The sequence below is a fragment of the Haplochromis burtoni genome, unplaced genomic scaffold (genome assembly GCF_018398535.1).
Source record: "Haplochromis burtoni strain Fernald_Lab_line unplaced genomic scaffold, NCSU_Asbu1 Contig_341, whole genome shotgun sequence".
Lineage (NCBI taxonomy): Eukaryota > Metazoa > Chordata > Actinopteri > Cichliformes > Cichlidae > Haplochromis > Haplochromis burtoni.
The window spans coordinates 387,634-393,360 of NW_024582702.1; the positions used below are offsets into that span (position 1 = coordinate 387,634).

At 38.8% G+C, this 5,727-nt stretch overlaps 1 protein-coding gene across 1 annotated transcript in view; it reads left to right on the plus strand.

Moving 5' to 3' along the window:
• abca2 (ATP-binding cassette, sub-family A (ABC1), member 2) overlaps nucleotides 1–5,727 on the plus strand; it is a gene marked incomplete in the record, with an annotated part of 105,889 nt that overhangs the window by 689 nt on the left and 99,473 nt on the right.

Sequence of the window (5,727 nt, forward strand, 5' to 3'; positions counted from 1 at the left end):
ATTCAACAGCTGTTGTAGTATTTTAGAAATATTACAACATGTTTGATGTCAGCCTGAGAACGTAGGCTGTAACATGTTGTTGTCATTGCGGAGCTACTTCAGCACCACCCAATGAAACATAGATTTGATATGAACTTTTCTCACATTAAGATTTATGGCAACAGGAATATTGTGAAGCTTAATTTTGACTGCAGTGTTCAGGTAATTCATATATGCTGTGTGTGACATAATGGTGATGAAATCATTCTGCTCGAGCAGGGACAGGTATTTCAGCTTCTTGTTCGTGGAGAGTCAAACTCTGGAGTTGCTTTTGCAGTATGCTTTGGGTCGTTGATCATCACCAAATCACAACAGCAGTTCCCTGAAGTGCACTTGCACTCAGACAATCCCTTCTGAGTAAGTACTTGGCAATGAAAGACGAACTGGGACAGAACCAGGGTTAGGGAGGGCCCAGGACCGTACTCTACTCTTTATCAGTTATATCATGTATACACACCTGTAACCCAGTTCCACTGGCAGCCATACCTGTCCATGTCATAATAACACATCCATCGTGTTTGACAGATAATGGGGTTTGCTTTGGATAATAAGCTGTTCCATTATTTCTGGCCTTTTTGTCATCATTCAGGTACAAACTAATCTTGGCTCCATCGGTCCGAAGCTTTCCTGTGATAAATGTGCTGGTTATTACAAAGCTTTTCAACTTGAGCACTCAAACCAGTTGGAGTACAACACTGTGTTATGAAACCTTCTGTATTTACATTTTTACACTTGATAATGATACTCCCACCTCCTTCAGAGTGTTCTTGACTAGGACAGTGTGTTTTGAAGGGGTTTTCTTAACCGTGGAAACATTTTTGCAGTTGTCCACTATATTTGTCTCACATGGTCTTTTTGGTGTTGCTGGAAGACACCAACGAAATGTAGCCATGTCACTGATAGGTCTGAAGGGAAGCGGGCCTCGCCTGGTCACAGAACTGCTTGATCAGTCGGTAGTTTTCTTTTTCTTTCTCTTTAAACGTAGCCGAGGCACCACGCGGCAAAAGCTCACAATCTTACCGATTATATTTGGCTTATTTCTAGTCAAAATAATCTCATGACACTTAAAATTCAAATTCCAAACAGCACAAATTCTATTCAAAGCAAAAAATAAAGACCTGCCAGGAAATATTCAGAGTATGTTTTTTTTGAAAGAAGGAAGTTATAATTTAAGGGGTTTTTGTAACTTCAAAACAGGGAAGGTTTGTACTACAAGAAAAAGCTTTTGTGTTTCTGTGCATGGAGTGAAACTGTGGAACAGTCTGAATATGGAATTAAAGCAACGTCCAAACATAAAACTGTTCAAAAAGAGTTATAAAAATATGATCTTCTCGAACTATATAGAAAAGGAAAATATTGAAATTAAGTGAATGTCTCTATTTAAAAAAAAACAAACTCATGTGATATTATAGGATATAGTAAATCAGAAATCTGTTCACTATTTTTATTACAAATTATATCAGTGAGGAAGCAACTAGATATTAACTGATAATTTATGGCAAAGGGGTGGGATTAAATAAGTGTACTTCCTCCCTTTCAAAATGTAAATTAATCAGAATGGTTTTTTTGTATGTAATTTGTATAGTACTTTTTTTCTCTCTTATTTTCTTTTCTAAATGTACCTGTATATTGTTCACATGTTGAAATAAATTACCAATCAATCAATCAATCAATCAATCAAAATAAGACACAATCAGCTACAGAGAAATTTCAGTAAGATATAGGAACTTGTTTTTATCTTGTATTAAGTGAAAAAAATCAGCCAATGGAATAAGTGAAAACTCTCCAGTTTCGAGATGCAGCTTTGTGTAGATGCACAATATAGAAGGCATACATACATGTGACAGTAACGAAACCCAGGGCTCTGCTGTAATGTGGTGTCAGTCTGTGGTACCAGCAGCTAGCAGTGTGTCTGACCTAGATCTAGTAAACCGAAGTGGGCTGGCATGGTATCTATGAAGACCACGAATAGCTGAGGACTCGTAGAAAAAGATTTTAAATGAAGAGATAACACAAAAACGGAAACACAACAGGAAAGGGATAAACCATCTGCACAGGAGAAAGGAGAGGATACGAGAGAGAAAGACTTTAGAGATGGAGGGATGAAGAATGAAGCTCCTGACTGATAATAGAGCGAATTTGTAGAGGAGCGTTTTAAGGACCACCGAGGGCTTGCACCGGAGACGTGACATGACCTCGAAATCCATGGGTTTCAAAGTTCGACTCGACTTCAGGGCATTTAGATGCAGTTTGAGCTTCTGATTGTTCTGCTGAAGTTACTGACGAGGTTCGGATCTCCTTCACCAACTGTGTGTAATTTACATGCTTACAGACGAGGCTGTGTTCCTTACACGGACACATCCACAAGGCCTGACCGTGTGGTATAGGAATATTAACAGATCTGCAGTGTGTGCTATATAATACATATTAAATACTCATACCTGATCAAAACTAAATATAAACCTGCCCTTAAATACTGAAAACCTGGTTTCACAGAGAGAGTGCAGCACTGAACTTTCCTGCATCCAGCTGTTTGTTGGTCTGATCAGATCTGATATCTAAATATCAATGGTCAACAACGGTGACGTGAGAACACGTCTGGTTGGACTAAAATGTGAGGAATTAATTGTGAATTTCTGTTTCAAGTTTTGTGCACAATGAAAGAAGTGTGTGATTTTTCAGTTTGTTTGCTGTTTTTTGGATTTATCACAGTTAATTGTTAAAAGGACATTTAACCTAAAAAATATCTAAATATCTCTTTTCTGACAAATATCGAGCTTGTTCCAAATGGGTTAAATGAAGACTTGGTTATTTTTAAGTATTCACAGCAGGCTGTCCACGAGGTGTTTATGTTAAGACTATTAAAGCAGTTCTGATGCAAAATACTGGAGACAATGAAAGGCAGCTCAGAGCTTTGTCCACAGAGTGCCTGTTGTGAATGGACGCTGAGTTTCAGGAGCTTGATATGATCCGTTATGAAACGTACTGCAATCTGTTGGTGAAGAAGTGATGACAACAATTTGGTAGTTCTGGACCATCATCATCTTTTGCCTTTTGTGATGGTTTGTTTTTCCACAGAAATGCTAAGATGTTTCAGTCAGGTGACTTAAACCAAGAACTGGAGGATTTATTAGAGGTCAGTGAGAGTTGATTTTAGGCTGAAGGTAAAGACTTCAGTTTTAACTGTTCAAATATCAGAAATTCAAAGTCAAGCAAGGAATAAATGCATGGAACCACATTTTGGGGGGGTTTCTACAGTATGGAAGAAGTATACGTGGCAGTTATGTTTGTGGAGTGCATGGATGAAATAAAACTGTCAGCCCTGAACCACCTGACTGCCTTTCCAAGTATGCCAGCCCTGTTTCACAGCCTGTTGAGGAAAACTGCCTGATCAGCTGTGTCAAACACTGAAGTCAAGTCATGTTACTTAAGTATTGATTAAAATCCTATTCATAATCCTAAGCTTCTTGTGAACTGTTTTTAATTGTCAGACTGAAATGAATCAGTACGTTTCTGTGTTCCATTAGCTCTATAAGCTGCCTGCTAATTATGTTTTAGGGGTAATTTGCAGATTGGAAGGTAGTTATGCTAGAATATACAATCGATTTCCAATTAAATATTACAGAGGTGGCACTGGCATTCACTGGAACATGGTTAACTAGATTTTTAATGTTGTTGAAGACAAGTTACAGGTTACGTTTCATAGTGGGAACCATTTGATGTTAGTTAGTCATTAAAAAAAACACAACTGTCTCATATAAAAGGAGGTAGAGCAGGTCATCTGCTGATCAGAAGAACATGTCTATGTAGGTTCTCAGTCATCCACATCATCGTAGTCTAAGGACCTTGGACATGAAAGCAACTGGACTTCTTTAAGGTTCTTGAAGACATTTCAGCCCTCCTCCGAGAAACATCTTCAGTTCTAAAACCAAACGGTGCAGAGTCCCAGGCATGTAAAGCCTAGTGGGAGTTTTACCTATTGATCATGTACCTCATCACATGAGCCAAGGTGTGAAAAAGGGTGTGGGTTATTATGGGCCGAGGTTTCGGGTGCAACCACTGTGAGACCTTCCCTCACTCTATCATGTGATCACCTGATGATGTAGATGTGAGTGGATATTAAAGCGTGTGGGTAGTGATCTCAAAACTGCATTGTTGGTAGCAGACAGTTGTTGTTGGTTTAGAGTAGGGCTGCCACGGTTAGCCGACTACTCACGATTACGTTGACTATCAAAATCATTTGAAGCTTTGTAAGATCCCAAAAGACGCAGGAATAAGTAGTTTGGCTGAGATTAAATTATAGTTTTTACACAGCTGAATAAACGTCAAGCAGACAGCTGATTATCAGAAGTGTGAGATGCTGGAGAATTTACTCCGTGTCCTGTTATAGTTTAGATAGCAAGGAGTTTATTAAACTTCACCGAAACAATCTGCAAATTTCATTAAAATTTAATAAACTATCATCTTGTCTTTATTTTTAGTTAGCACCTTAAACACTTAAAGCTGTAAGCTAATGATAGTTATATAAGAGCAGATGCTGCTGGTGCAATAAGCTGTACGTTTTACGTCCAGTGGATGATGATCTGACTAGTCGACTAATCGCATAAATAATCGGTGACTAGTCGACTATCAAAATAATCGTTTGTGGCAGCCCTAGTTTAGATGCAGATGAACAGCTGAGTCTTGTCCTGTCACGGGGCTCTTCTATGTTGTGCCATGAGTTCATGCAGTGGCTGTTTGCTTTCTCTGAGGTCTGAGTACTACTTGTTGCACTGCACAGCATACACTGTCTATATTAGGTTTGGGAGATTTGTTCTTGGGATAAACCAGTGTTTGTCTGAGGGTGTGGCTGGGTGACCAGGATGTCATGTATGAGCTTCTCTGATAAACCTGTTACATAAGGGATGACAGTGTTATTCCTTTGCATGGTCCTAAATTACTCCCAGTTTGTTTTCCAGAGGGTGGTGGGAGTGAAAGAGGAGGTACTGGTCTGTGTGTGTGGGCTTCCGGTAAACTTCAGTGTTGAAGTTTCCAATGTTTACAGCACAGTCCACAAACAGGAAACTGTTATCTTCATGTCTTCCTGGTGAACTTTATGTTTCTATCCACTGAGTTGATGTGAGCAGTGAAGAATTCCACTTTTTGAGTTTTTATTTTGACACAGGTGCCGTCCATGTATCTGTACCAGTGGCTATATACTGTCCCTTCTGAAGAGCCAGGAGCCTTTCTTTCCTTTTTATTTATTTATTTATTTGCCTGTCCCGTTTGGCTTTTTTGCCATCAGAATTATTGTTTAAAGGCGAAGAAAGATGCCCAACGGATTTACTTTACCAAATAGACCATCCCAGCCTTGCCGTAATGGTCTATTTGATTCACCTTTTATTGTTTATTTTATTTTATTTTCACTTGCTAAATACGGGACAGATTTGACTAGGGAAAAGAAAAGGGAGAAAGAAAGAGGGAAAGAAAAACAGCGGGGAAAAGGGACGGGGATAAAGGGCAAAAAACAAAAACCAACAAAACAAACAGACAAAAATCCATCTCACCTGGATCACCTGTTGAGAAAGAAAAAAGAGAAAACAAGCAGAAGAAAAAAAAAGAGCAACATAATAAACAACATCACGATGATCTATGGGAATATGACAGTAAATACTAAATATTAAACATTATTGTGCAGCACGTAAGATC